The following is a 15,782-nucleotide window of genomic DNA, read 5'->3' as shown; positions in this document are numbered from 1 at the left end:
TCTCAGCGACGGGGTGCAAACCTTCGCGGTCCATGCGATAACCTAGGTAGACGACTTCCTTTGCCTGAAGTACGCACTTTGTGCAACGTATACGGACTCCAGCCTCCGAAAGGCGTCTAAGGACAGCCTCCAGATTTTCCAAATGTTCCTGCTCCGACGTCCCTGTAATCAAAACGTTGTCTACGTAGACAGCCACACGTGGTAAACCTCTCAAAATGCCCTCCATAACACGTTGAAAAATAGCGCAGGCAGAGGATACTCCAAAGGGCAACCGTGTATATTCATACAGGCTCCGGTGTGTATTAATCGTTACATATGGTCGGGAGGCAGGGTCCATCTCCAACTGCAGGTAGGCGTGACTCATATCTAATTTTGTGAACGATAGTCCACCTGCAAGTTTTGCGTAGAGATCCTCTATGTGAGGCATTGGATATCGGTCGAGTCGGGAAACCGTATTCACTAAGCTTATAGTCGCCACACAAGCAAACTGTGGCATCTGGCTTCATTACAGGTACAATTGGTGCTGCCCAGTCAGCAAAACGGACGAGTCTGATAATACCCAAATTCTCCAAACGAGTGAGCTCCCCTTCTACCTTCTCGAGCAAGGCGTAAGGCACTGGGCGTGCCCAGAAATAGTGCGGCGTGGCTCCTGGTTCGACTTGGATATGGACTATGGCCCCTTTTATTTTCCCCAAACCAGGCTGGAATACATCTGGGTTTCGTCCTAGCACCTCAGTCAACCCTTCAGGGACTGTTTGGAGGATGTGCTGCCATTGCAACCGCAAATGGCGCAACCAGTCCCGACCCAACAGGCTGGGCCCATGGCCGCGCACCACGATAAGTGGGAAATGCACCTCCTGGCGTCCATAAACAACAGGGGTCATTGTAGTTCCTGCAATGTCCAGTGGTTCCCCCGTGTAGGTGGCCAACCTGGCCTGTGAGTCGGTTAATGTAAGGGTCTGTATACCCTGCTTGATGCGGTCGAATGTCCTCTGGGCGACCACAGAGACCGCTGCGCCAGTGTCCAACTCCATCTCAAGCGGGTTACAATTGACCCGTACTATCACCTTAATGGGGGCCACAGGGGGAGCTGCCACACAATGCAGCTGCAGGCAGTCGTCCTCCGTCTCCACGTCCTCAGGAGTAGTCGCCGCAGGTTCATCCACATGGAAGGTACAGCCCCTGGGCTGGTCCCAGTTTCGGTCGGAACGACGGCCCCTCTGGTGCCCCCAGGACAAGCGTCCGCGACGGGGTCGGCGCCTACAAGTCTGACACGGACATGGCTCCTCATCCATTGGTTCTGGAGAAGGCTCCCTTCGGGGAGAAATGTCCGACGGCCACTGGCGTCGGTCCAGACGTCGCCTCGCCCAAGGTACCGCAGGAGTGCGGGGGGGGACGTTTTCGGACAGAAGGGGTTGCGCCCCAAGGCATGCACTTCCATTCCCTGTAACTCCTGCACTCCTCGTTCTGGGCTCTCTCGGGACAATACTATTTGAATGGCCTGTTGAAAAGTCAATGTAGGCTCAGCTAACAATTTTCTCTGGGTGGCCGAATTGTTAGTACCGCAAACCAAACGGTTGCGTAATATTTCTGACAAGGTCTCACCATAGTCACAGTACTCCGCAATCCTGCGTAGCCTGGATAGAAAATCGGCAAGGGATTCTCCAGGGGTCCTCTCAGCGGTATTAAACCCGTAACGCTGGACTATCGTGGACGGGGTTGGGTTAAAATGTTGCCCCACTATATTCACAAGTTCATCAAACTTTTTGGTGTCCGGCGCAGCTGGGTACGTAAGGCTCTGAATCACCCCAAACGTATGCGGGCCGCAGGCGGTGAGCAATATGACCACCTGGCGCTCGTTTTCAGTGATATTGTTTTCCCGGAAATAGTAACGCATCCGTTGTGAGTACTGGTTCCAGCTTTCCAGCGCAGCATCAAAAACATCTAAACGTCCGTACAGAGGCATGGCATAATAGAAAACAACTTCCAAACTGTATCCAACAAAAATCCAGGGAGGTGGCTTCAGCAGTGTAGACAGCTATTCACTTTAACCCACGTCGCCAGTTTTGTAAGGGCCATGAAGAATCCAGCACGAGTTTTAAGGATACAAAGTAATAACATGTATTTCCCATAACATATATATATATATATAACACTAGCAGCAACTTCCCTTGCTGCACACTCCTTCCTGCTGGTTCCAAACTGGCCAGCTTTATTTATACATGGGGTTTACTAATTGTTTCTCCGCCCCCCTCATTGGGAAGCTCATACTCCCACAGGATTGTGGGATTGTCATTAGTTCCCAGCCAATGGTAATCAGGCAGGTTATAACAGAGGCCGAGCATGGATACATTTTAAACGTCTTAGTGTCCAAGAATGGCTAAATTTGAACCAACTTCAAGGCCGAGCATGGCTCAATAATAAATGTCTTAAAGACAGAAGGTGGTTAAAATGTAAACATCTTCGAGGCCGAGCATGGCCAAATTTTACAGGTCGTAGGGGCAAAGCATGACGAAATTATAAACGTCTTCCAGGCCGAGCATGGCTAAATTTGAAACATCATCGAGACCGAGAATGGCTAAACTTACAACCGAGCGTGGATGCATTTGAAACATCTTCGAGGCTTGAATGGCTGATTTTAAACGACTTTCAGTCCGAGGATGGCTAAACTTTAACCACGTTCAAGGCCGAGTATGGCTAATTCATAAACGCCTCAAAGGCAGAGCGTGGCAAAATGTTACACATCTTAAAGATCAAGCATGGATAAATTTAAAATGTGTCAGAGGCCGAGCATGGCGAAAATTTTAATATCTTACAGATCTAGAATGGCTAAATTTTAAACAACTTCAAGGCCGAGCATAGTTAAATTTTAAAACATTGAGAGGCCGAGCATGGTGCAATAATAAACGTCTTAAAGGCAGAAGATGGCTAAACTGTAAACATCTTCGAGCCAGAGCATGACTAATTGTTCAGCATCTTCGAGGCCGAGCATGGCTAAATTTGAAACATCTTCCAGGCCGAACTTGGCTAAATTCTGAACATCTTAGAGGCCGAGCATGGCCAAATTGTAAACGTCTTAGAGGCAAAGCATGACTAAATTATAAATGTCATCCAGACCGAGCATGGCTAACTTTGAAACATCGTCGAGGCCGAGCATGGCTAAACTTGCAACGTCTTCCAGGCCGAGCTTGGATACATTTTAAACATCTTTCAGGCCCAGCATGGCTAAATGGTCAAAATCTTCTCGGCAAAGCATGGCTAAATTTATTAACGTCTTCCAGGCCGAGCATGGCTAAGATTTTAACATCTTAGAGGCTGAGCGTGGCTAAATTTCCAACATCTTCGAGTCTTGGATGGCTGAATTTAAACTTCATACAGTCCGAGGATGGCTAAATTTTAACCATCTTCAATGCCGAGTGTGCCTAATTCATAAGCGTCTTGAAGGCAGAGCGTGGCTACATTTTCAACATCTTCAAGGCCGAGCATGGCTAAATTGTAAACGCCTTAGAGGCCGAGAATGGCTAAATTTTAAATGGTTTAGAGGCCAATTTTAAACATCTTCCGGGCTGAGCATGGCTAAATTTTAAACATTTTAGAGGCCGAGTATGACTAAATTTTAAATGTCTTTGACTCCGAGCATGGCTAAATTTTAAACATCTTCCAAGCTGAGCATGGCTAAATTTTAAACATCTTCGAAGCCGAGCATGGCTAAATTTTAAACATCTTCGAGGCCGAGCATGGCTAAATTTTAAACATCTTCGAAGCTGAGCTTGGCTAAACTTTCAACAACTTTGAGGCCAAGCGTGAGAAATTTTAAACATCTTTGAGGCCCTGCATGGCTAGATTTTCAAAATCTTCGAGCCCAAGCATGCCTAAATTTTAACCATCTTCGTGGCTGCTCATGCTAATTTTGATGCAGCTTGGAGGCTGAGAATAGCTAAATTTTGAGCATCTTCATGTCCGAGCATGGCTAAATATTGAACGTCTTAGAGGCCAAGCGTCGCTCAAGTTTAAACATCTTCGGGCAGAACATGGAAAAATTTTAAACAGTTCAGAGGCCGGGCACGGCTACATTTTAAACATCTTAGATGCCGAGGATGTCCAAATTTTAACATCCTTCAAGGCCAATTATGGCTAAATATTAAATGTCTCAGAGGCCAACGATCGCTAAATTTTAAAAACCTTTTAGGCGGATCATGCTCAATTTTAAACAGCACAAAGATGGAGCACAGTTAACTATAAACGTCTTCCAGGCCAAGCATGGCTAAAATGTAGACATATTTGAGGCAGAGCATGGCGAAATTCTCAACAACCTCTCGGACGAGCATGGCTGTATTTTAACCACCTTCAAGGCCAAGCATGGCTAAATTTAAAACCTCTTAGGGCTGAGAATAACTAAATTTTAACATCTTTCAGGCTGAGCTTGGCTAAATTTAAATGTCTTAGTGTCCGAGAATGGCTAAATTTTAACATCTTAGAGGCCGGGAATGCCTAAATTTAAACAGTTTGGTGTCCGTGCATGGATAAATTTTAACCAACTTCAAAGTCGAGTATGGTTAACTTTTAAACCTTTTAGAGTCCGTGCATGGTTAAATATTAAACATCTCAGAGGCCGAGCATGGCTCAATTATAAACGTCTCTCAAGCTGAAGATGGCTAAAATGTAAACATCTTCGAGGCAGAGCATGGTTCAATTTTAAACATCTTCTTGGCTACATTTCAAACATCTTAGAGGCCGAGCATGTCTAAAATTTGAACTTCTTAGAGGCAAAGCATGGCATCAGTCGATTTCGGCGTGAGAACAGCTGGTGAGTCAGTTTCAGCGGGAGCATTGCGGAAGGAGGTTGCTGGGAGGTAAGTCAACCTTTAAAAGCACTTGTCTTTGCAGGGGCAGGCCAGTCGATTTCGGAGGGAGAACAGCTGGTGAGTCAGTTTCAGCGGGAGCAGTGCGGAAGTGGCTGCTGGGAGGTAAGTCTGTCCTTTAAAAGCACTTGTCTTTGCAGGGGCAGGCCAGTAGATTTCGACAGGAGAACAGCTGGTGATTCAGTTTCAGAGGGAGCAGTGCGGAAGTGGCTGCTGGGAGGTAAGTCAACCTTTAAAAGCACTTGTCTTTGCAGGGGCAGGCCAGCCGATTTCGGCGGGAGTGGAGCTGGTTGGTTAGTCAATTTCAGCAGGAGCTGAGAATTGTTTCTTCTTTTTTTTTTAAAATTAGTTTTTTAGGCGGGAACAGGAAGTCGACCCGCGGACGTCTGGGAAGACCCTCACCAATAAATTCTGGTGGAGAGGAAACCAGAGACACTACACGTGTAGTGTCTCCCACCCGCCCTCCTCCTCTAACCGAATAATAAAACCCATTGGTCTGAGGTAAGTACCATATTTTATTATATTATTATTATTTTTTATAAAAAATTTAATTTAGTTGTTAGCCAGATCTTGGTAGAAAGTTAGAGGAATGGCAGGGAAGGGAGTGCAATGTTCCTCCTGCAGGATGTTTGAGGTGAGGGATGCAGTTAGTGTCCCTGCTGATTTTACCTGCAGGAAGTGCTGCCATCTCCAGCTCCTCCAAGACCGAGTTCGGGAACTGGAGCTGGAGTTGGAAGAACTTCGGATCATTCGGGAGGCAGAAGGGGTCATAGATAGCAGATTCAGGGAATTAGTTACACCAAAGATTGGTGATAGGTGGGTAACTGTAAGAGGGACTGGGAAAAAGCAGTCAGTGCAGGGGTCCCCTGCGGTCGTTCCCCTGAGAAACAAGTATACCACTTTGGATACTTGTGGGGGGGGGGGGGGGACTTACCAGGGGCAAGCCATGGGGTACGGGCCTCTGGCACGGAGTCTGTCCCTGTTGCTCAGAAGGGAAGGGGGGAGAGGAGCAGAGCATTAGTAATTGGGGACTCTATAGTCAGGGGCACAGATATGAGATTTTGTGGGAGCGTGAGAGACTCACGTTTGGTATGTTGCCTCCCAGGTGCAAGGGTACGTGATGTCTCGGATCGTGTTTTCCGGGTACTTAGGGGGAGGGGGAGCAGCCCCAAGTCGTGGTCCACATTGGCACTAACGACATAGGTAGGAAAGGGGACAAGGATGTCAGGCAGGCTTTCAGGGAGCTAGGATGGAAGCTCAGAACTAGAACAGAGTTGTTATCTCTGGGTTGTTGCCCGTGCCACATGATAGTGAGATGAGGAATAGGGAGAGAGAGCATTTAAGCACGTGGCTACAGGGATGGTGCAGGCGGGAGGGATTCAGATTTCTGGATAACTGGGGCTCTTTCTGGGGAAGGTGGGACCTCTACAGACAGGATGGTCTACATCTGAACATGAGGTCACAAATATCCTGGGGGGGGGGAGATTTGTTAGTGCTCTTGGGGGGGGGGGGGTTAAACTAATGCAGCAGGGGCCTGGGAACCTGGATTGTAGTTTTAGGGTAAGGGAGAATGAGAGTATAGATTTGACAGGAGCACAGATTTGACGTCGCAGGAGGGGGCCAGTGTTCAGGTAGGTGGTTTGAAGTGTGTCTACTTCAATGCCAGGAGTATACGAAACAAGGTAGGGGAACTGGCAGCATGAGTTGGTACCTGGGACTTCGATGTTGTGGCCATTTCGGAGACATGGATAGAGCAGGGACAGGAATGGATGTTGCAGGTTCCGGGGTTTAGTTGTTTTAGTAAGCTCAGAGAAGGAGGCAAAAGAGGGGAAGGTGTGGCGCTGCTAGTCAAGAGCAGTATTACGGTGGCGGAAAGGATGCTAGATGGGGACTCTTCTTCCAAGGTAGTATGGGCTGAAGGTAGAAACAGGAAAGGAGAGGTCACCCTGTTGGGAGTTTTTTATAGGCCTCCTAATAGTTCTAGGGATGTAGAGGAAAGGATGGCGAAGATGATTAGGGATATGAGCGAAAGTAACAGGGTAGTTATTATGGGAGACTTTAACTTTCCAAATATTGACTGGAAAAGATATAGTTCGAGTACAATAGATGGGTCGTTTTTTGTACAGTGTGTGCAGGAGGGTTTCCTGAAACAATATGTTGACAGGCCAACAAGAGGCGAGGCCACGTTGGATTTGGTTTTGGGTAATGACCAAGGCCAGGTGTTGGATTTGGAGGTAGGAGAGCACTTTGGGGAAAGTGACCACAATTCGGTGACGTTTACGTTAATGATGGAAAGGGATAAGTATACACCGCAGGGCAAAAGTTATAGCTGGGGGAAGGGCAATTATGATGCCATTAGACGCGACTTGGGGGGGATAAGGTGGAGAAGTAGGCTGCAAGTGTTGGGCACACTGGATAAGTGGGGCTTGTTCAAGGATCAGCTACTGCGTGTTCTTAATAAGTATGTACCGGTCAGACAGGGAGGAAGGCGTCGAGCGAGGGAACCGCGGTTTACCAAGGAAGTGGAATCTCTTGTTAAGAGGAAGAAGGAGGCCTATGTGAAGATGAAGTGTGAAGTTTCGGTTGGGGCGATGGATAGTTACAAGGTAGCGAGGAAGGATCTAAAGAGAGAGCTAAGACGAGCAAGGAGGGGACATGAGAAGTATTTGGCAGGAAGGATCAAGGAAAACCCAAAAGCTTTCTATAGGTATGTCAGGAATAAGCGAATGACTAGGGAAAGAGTAGGACCAGTCAAGGACAGGGATGGGAAGTTGTGTGTGGAGTCTGAAGAGATAGGCGAGATACTAAATGAATATTTTTCGTCAGTATTCACTCAGGAAAAAGATAATGTTGTGGAGGAGAATGCTGAGCCCCAGGCTAATAGAATAGATGGCATTGAGGTACGTAGGGAAGAGGTGTTGGCAATTCTGGACAGGCTGAAAATAGATAAGTCCCCGGAACCTGATGGGATTTATCCTAGGATTCTATGGGAGGCCAGGGAAGAGATTGCTGGACCTTTGGCTTTGATTTTTATGTCATCATTGGCTACAGGAATAGTGCCAGAGGACTGGAGGACAGCAAATGTGGTCCCTTTGTTCAAAAAGGGGAGCAGAGACAACCCCGGCAACTATAGACCGGTGAGCCTCACGTCTGTAGTGGGTAAAGTCTTGGAGGGGATTATAAGAGACAAGATTTATAATCATCTAGATAGGAATAATATGATCAGGGATAGTCAGCATGGCTTTGTGAAAGGTAGGTCATGCCTCACAAACCTTATTGAGTTCTTAGAGAAGGTGACTGAACAGGTAGACGAGGGTAGAGCAGTTGATGTGGTGTATATGGATTTCAGCAAAGCGTTTGATAAGGTTCCCCACGGTAGGCTATTGCAAAAAATACGGAGGCTGGGGATTGAGGTGATTTAGAGATGTGGATCAGAAATTGGCTAGCTGAAAGAAGACAGAGGGTGGTGGTTGATGGGAAATGTTCAGAATGGAGTACAGTCACAAGTGGAGTACCACAAGGATCTGTTCTGGGGCCGTTGCTGTTTGTCATTTTTATCAATGACCGAGAGGAAGGCGCAGAAGGGTGGGTGAGTAAATTTGCAGACGACACTAAAGTCGGTGGTGTTGTCGATAGTGTGGAAGGATGTAGCAGGTTACAGAGGGATATAGATAAGCTGCAGAGCTGGGCTGAGAGGTGGCAAATGGAGTTTAATGTAGAGAAGTGTGAGGTGATTCACTTTGGAAGGAATAACAGGAATGCGGAATATTTGGCTAATGGTAAAGTTCTTGAAAGTGTGGATGAGCAGAGGGATCTAGGTGTCCATGTACATAGATGCCTGAAAGTTGCCACCCAGGTTGATAGGGTTGTGAAGAAGGCCTATGGAGTGTTGGCCTTTATTGGTAGAGGGATTGTGTTCCGGAGTCGGGAGGTCATGTTGCAGCTGTACAGAACTCTGGTACGGCCGCATTTGGAGTATTGCGTACAGTTCTGGTCACCGCATTATAGGAAGGACGTGGAGGCTTTGGAGCGGGTGCAGAGGAGATTTACCAGGATGTTGCCTGGTATGGAGGGAAAGTCTTATGAGGAAAGGCTGATGGACTTGAGGTTGTTATCGTTGGAGAGAAGAAGGTTAAGAGGAGACTTAATAGAGGCATACAAAATGATCAGGGGGTTGGATAGGGTGGACAGTGAGAACCTTCTCCCGCGAATGGATATGGCTGGCACGAGGGGACATAACTTTAAACTGAGGGGTAATAGATATAGGACAGAGGTCAGAGGTAGGTTCTTTACGCAAAGAGTAGTGAGGCCGTGGAATGCCCTGCCTGCTACAGTAGTGAAGTCGCCAACATTCAGGGCATTTAAAAGTTTATCGGATAAACATATGGATGATAATGGCATAGTGTAGGTTAGATGGCATTTGTTTCGGTGCAACATCGTGGGCCGAAGGGCCTGTACTGCGCTGTATTGTTCTATGTTCTATTAATCACTGAATGGTCACAGTTAGAGACAGCTACACCCCAGAGTGCAGTGGAACCACACAGAGAAACACACTGACAACTGGAACTGAATCTCTGAATGGTTACAGTTAGAGATAGCTACACCCCAGAGTGCAGTGGAACCATACAGAGAAACACACTGATAATTGAAACTGAATCACTGAATGGTCTCAGTTACAGAGACAGCTACACCCCAGAGTGCACTGAACCAACCCAGAGAAACACACTGACAATTAGATCTGAATCACTGAAAGGTCACAGTTACAGAGGCTGCGACACCCCAGAGGGCACAGGAACCACACAGAGTAACGCAATGACTATTGGAACTGAATCAGTGAATGGACACAATTATGGAGGCACCCACACCCCAGAGTGCAGTGTAATCACCCAGAGAAACACGCTGACAATTGTAACTGAATCACTGAATGGTCACAGTTACAGAGGCAGCTACACCCCAGAGTGCAGTGGAACCACACAGGGAAACACACTGACAACTGGAACTGAATCATTGAATGGTCACAGTTAGAGACAGCTACACCCCAGAGTGCAGTGGAAGCAGCCAGAGAAACACACTGGCAATTGGAACTGAATCACTAAATGATCACAGTTACAGAGGCTGCTACACCCCAGAGGGCACTGGAACCACACAGAGTAACGCAATGACAATTGGAACTGAATCACTGAATGGACACAGTTACAGAGGCTGCTGCACCCCAGAGGGCACTGGAACCACAGAGTAACGCAATGACAATTGGAACTGAATCACTGAATGGTCTCAGTTACAGAGACAGCTACACCCCAGAGTGCAGTGTAACCATCCAGAGAAACAAACTGAAAATTGGATCTGAATCACTGAATGGTCACAGTTACAGAGGCAGCTACACCCCAGAGTGCAGTGGAAGCACGCAGAGAAACACAGTGACAACTGGAATTTAATCACTTAATGGCACACAAGAGAGGCAGCTACACCCCAGAGTGCAGTGGAACCACCCAGAGAAACATACTGAGAATTGGAACTGAATCACTGAATGGTCACAGTTACAGAGACAGCTAAACCCCAGCGTGCAGTGTAACCACCCAGAGAAACACACTGACAATTGGAACTGAATCACTGAATGGTCACAGTTACAGGGGCAGCTACACCCCAGAGTGCAGTGGACCCACCCAGAGAAACACACTGACAATTGGAACTGAATCACTGAATGGTCACAGTTACAGAGGCAGCTACATCCCAGAGTGCAGTGGAAGCACCCAGAGAAACACAGACAACTGGAAATTAATCACTGAATGGCACACAAGAGAGGCTGCTATACCCCAGAGGGCACTGGAAGCACACAGAGTAACGCAATGCCAATTGGAACTGAATCACTGAATTGTCACAGTTACAGGGACAGCTACACCCGAGTGCAGTGGAAGCACACAGAGAAACACACTGACCATTGGAACTGAATCACTGAATGGTCACAGTTACAGAGGCTGCTACACTCCAGAGGGCACTGTAACCAGACAGAGTAACTCAATGACAATTGGAACTGAATCACTGAATGGTCACAGTTAGAGGCTGCTATACCCCAGAGGGCACTGGAACCACACAGAGAAACACACTGACAATTGGAACTGAATCACCGAATGGTCACAGTGACAGGGACAGCTACACCCCTGAGTGCAGTGGAACCACCCAGAGAAACACACTGACAATTGGAACTGAATCACTGAATGGTCACAGTTACAGAGACTGCTACACCCCAGAGGGCACTGGAACCACACAGAGTAACACACTGACAATTGGATCTGAATCACTGAATGGATACAGTTACAGAGGCAGCTACACCCCATAGTGCAGTGGAACCACCCAGAGAAACACACTGACAATTGGAACTGAATCACTGAATGGTCACAGTTACAGAGGCAGCTACACCCCAGAGTGCAGTGGAAGCATGCACAGAAACATACTGACAACTGGAATTTAATCACTTAATGGCACACAAGAGAGGCAGCTACACCACAGAGGGCACTGGAACCACACAGAGTAGCGCAAGGACAATTGGAACTGAATCACTGAATGGTCACAGTGAGAGAGGCAGCTACACAGCAGAGTACAGCGGAACCACCCAGAGAAACACACTGACAATTGGAACTGAATCACTGAATGGTCACAGTTACAGAGGCAGCTACACCCCTAGTGCAGTTGAACCACCCAGAGAAACACACTGACAACTGGAACTGAATCACTGAAAGGTCACAGTTAGAGACAGCTACACCCCAGAGTGCAGTGGAACCACCCAGAGAAACACAATGACAACTGGAACTGAATCACTGAAAGGTTACAGTTACGGAGCCAGCTACACCCCAGAGTGCAGTGGACCCACCCAGAGAAACACAATGACTATTGGAACTGAATCAGTGAATGGACACAGTTATAGAGGCAGCCACACCCCAGAGTGCAGTGTAACAACACAGAGAAACAAACTGAAAATTGGAACTGAATCACTGAATGGTCACAGTTACAGAGGCAGCTACACCCCAGAGTGCAGTGGACCCACCCAGAGAAACACACTGACAATTGAAACTGAATCACGAAATGGTCACAGTTACAGAGGCAGCTACACCCCAGAGTGCAGTGGAAGCACCCAGAGAAACACAGACAACTGGAACTTAATCACTGAATGGCACACAAGAGAGGCTGCTATACCCCAGAGGAACTGGAACCACACAGAGAAACACACTGACCATTGGAACTGAATCACTGAATGGTCACAGTTACAGAGGCTGCTACACTCCAGAGGGCACTGGAACCAGACAGAGTAACTCAATGACAATTGGAACTGAAACACTGAATGGTCACAGTTACAGAGGCTGCTATACCCCAGAGGGCACTGGAACCACACAGAGAAATACACTGGCAATTGGAACTGAATCACCGAATGGTCACAGTTACAGGGACAGCTACACCCCTGAGTGCAGTGGAACCACCCAGAGAAACACACTGACAATTGGAACTGAATCACTGAATGGTCACAGTTACAGAGACTGCTACACCCCAGAGGGCACTGGAACCACACAGAGTAACTCAATGACAATTGGAACTGAATCACTGAATGGTCACAGTTACAGAGGCAGCTACATCCCAAAGTGCAGTGGAACCACACAGAGAAACACACTGACAATTGAAACTGAATCACTGAATGGTCACAGTTAGAGACAGCTACACCCCAGAGTGCAGTGGAACCACACAGAGAAACACACTGACAACTGGAACTGAATCACTGAATGGTCACAGTTAGAGACAGCTACACCCCAGAGTGCAGTGGAACTATACAGAGAAACACAGTGATAATTGGAACTGATCACTGAATGGTCACAGTTAGAGACAGCTACACCCCAGAGTGCAGTGGAACTATACAGAGAAACACACTGATAATTGGATCTGAATCACTGAATGGTCACAGTTACAGAGGCTGATACACCCCAGAGGGCACAGGAACCACACATAGTAACGCAATGAATATTGGAACTGAATCAGTTCATGGACACAATTATAGAGGCAGCCACACCCCAGAGTGCAGTGTAACCACCCAGAGAAACAAACTGAAAATTGGAACTGAATCACTGAATGGTCACAGTTACAGAGGCTGCTACACCCCAGAGGGCACTGGAACCACCCAGAGAAACACACTGACAATTGGAACTGAATCACTGATTGGTCACAGTTACAGAGGCAGCTACATCCCAGAGTGCAGTGGACCCACCCAGAGAAACACTGACAATTGGAACTGAATCACTGAATGGTCACAGTTACAGAGGCAGCTACACCCCAGAGTGCAGTGGACCCACACAGAGAAACACACTGACAATTGGAACTGAATCAGTGAATGGTCACAGTTACAGAGGCTGCTACACCCCAGAGGGCACAGGAACCACACAGAGTAACGCAATGACTATTGGAACTGAATCAGTGAATGGACACAGTTGTAGAGGCAGGCACACCCCAGAGTGCAGTGTAACCACTAGGAGAAACAAACTGAAAATTGGAACTGAATCACTGAATGGTCACAGTTACAGAGGCTGCTACACCCCAGAGGGCACAGGAACCACACAGAGTAACGCAATGACTATTGGAACTGAATCAGTGAATGGACACAGTTGTAGAGGCAGGCACACCCCAGAGTGCAGTGTAACCACTAGGAGAAACAAACTGAAAATTGGAACGGAATCACTGAATGGTCACAGTTACAGAGGCAGCTACACCCCAGAGTGCAGTGGAAGCACACAGGGAAACACACTGACAATTGGAACTGAATCACTGAATGGTCACAGTTAGAGAAAGCTACACCCCAGAGTGTAGTGGAACCACACAGAGAAACACACTGATAATTGGAACTGAATCACTTAATGGCACACAAGAGAGGCTGCTACATCCAAAAGGGCACTAGAACCACACAGAGTAATGCAATGACAATTGGAACTGAATCACTGAATGGTCACAGTGACAGAGGCTGCTACACCCCAGAGGGCACTGGAACCACACAAAGTAACGCAATGACAATTGGAACTGAATCACTGAATGGACACAGTTAGAGACAGCTACATCCCAGAGTGCAGTGTAACCACCCAGAGAAACACGCTGACAATTGGAACTGAATCACTGAATGGTCACAGTTACAGAGACAGCTACACCCCAGAGTGCAGTGGAACCACCCAGAGAAACACACTGACAATTGGTACTGAATCACTAAATGGTCACAGTTACAGAGGCAGCTACATCCCAGAGTGCAGTGGAACCACCCAGAGAAACACACTGACAATTGGTACTGAATCACTAAATGGTCACAGTTACAGAGGCAGCGACACACCAGAGTGCAGTGGAAGCACCCAGAGAAACACGCTGTCAACTGGAACCTAACCACGTAATGGCAAACAAGAGAGGCTGCTGCACCCCAGAGGGCACTTGAACCACACAGAGAAACACACTGACATTTGGAACTGAATCACTGAATGGTCAACGTTAGAGACAGCTACACCCCAGAGTGCAGTGGAACCATATATAGAAACACATTGATAACTGGAACTGAATCACTGAATGGTCTCAGGTTACAGAGACAGCTACACCCCAGAGTGCAGTGAACCCACCCAGAGAAACACACTGACAATTGGAACAGAATCACCGAATGGTCACCGTTAGAGACAGATACACCCCAGAGTGCAGTGGAACCACCCAGAGAAACACACTGACAATTGGAACTGAATCACTGAATGCTCTCAGTTACAGAGACAGCTACACCCCTAGTGCAGTGGAACTACCCAGAGAAACACACTGACAATTGGAACTGAATCACTGAATGGTCACAGTTACAGAGGCTGCTACACCCCAGAGAGCACTGGTACCACACAGAGTAACGCAATGACAATTGGAACTGAATCAGTGAATGGTCACAGTTACTGAGGCAGCCACACCCAAGAGTGCAGTAGAACCACCCAGAGAAACAGACAGACAATTGGAACTGAATCACTGAATGGTCACAGTTACAGAGGCATCTACACCCCAGAGTGCAGTGGAAGCACCCAGAGAAACACACTGACAATTGGAACTGAATCACTGAATGGTCACAGTTACAGGGACAGCTACACCCCAGAGTGCAGTGGAAGCACCCAGAGAAACACGCTGACAATTGGAACTGAATCACTGAATGGTCACAGTTACAGAGGCAGCTACACACCGAGTGCAGTGGAACCACACAGAGAAACACACTGACAATTGGAACTGAATCACTAAATGGTCACAGTTACAGAGGCAGCTACACACCAGAGTGCAGTGGAAGCACCCAGAGAAACACACTGTCAACTGGAACCTAACCACTTAATGGCACACAAGAGAGGCTGCTACACCCCAGAGGCCACTCGAACCACACCGAGTAACACAATGACAATTGGAACTGAATCACTGAATGGTCACAGTAATAGAGACAGCTACATCCCAGAGTGCAGTGGAACCACCCAGAGAAACTCACTGTCAATTGGAACTGAATCACTAAATGGCATAGTTAGAGAGGCAGCTACACACCAGAGTGCAGTGGAACCACATAGAGAAACATACTGACAATTGGAACTGAACCACTGAATGGGCACTTTTAGAGACAGCTACACCCCAGAGTGCAGTGGAACCATACAGAGAAACACATTGATAATTGGAACTGATTCACTGAATGGTCTCAGTTACAGAGACAGCTACACCCCAGAGTGCAGTGAACCCACCCAGAGAAACACACTGACAATTGGATCTGAATCACTGAATGGTCACAGTTACAGAGGCAACTACACCCCAGTGGGCAGAGGAACCACACAGAGTAACGCAATGACTATTGGAACTGAATCAGTGAATGGACACAGTTACAGAGGCAGCCACACCCCAGAGTGCAGTGTA

The sequence above is a fragment of the Scyliorhinus torazame genome, chromosome 20 (assembly GCF_047496885.1).
Source record: "Scyliorhinus torazame isolate Kashiwa2021f chromosome 20, sScyTor2.1, whole genome shotgun sequence".
In the NCBI taxonomy this organism is placed as follows: Eukaryota; Metazoa; Chordata; class Chondrichthyes; order Carcharhiniformes; family Scyliorhinidae; genus Scyliorhinus; species Scyliorhinus torazame.
Note: the sequence above shows the minus strand (reverse complement) of the source record.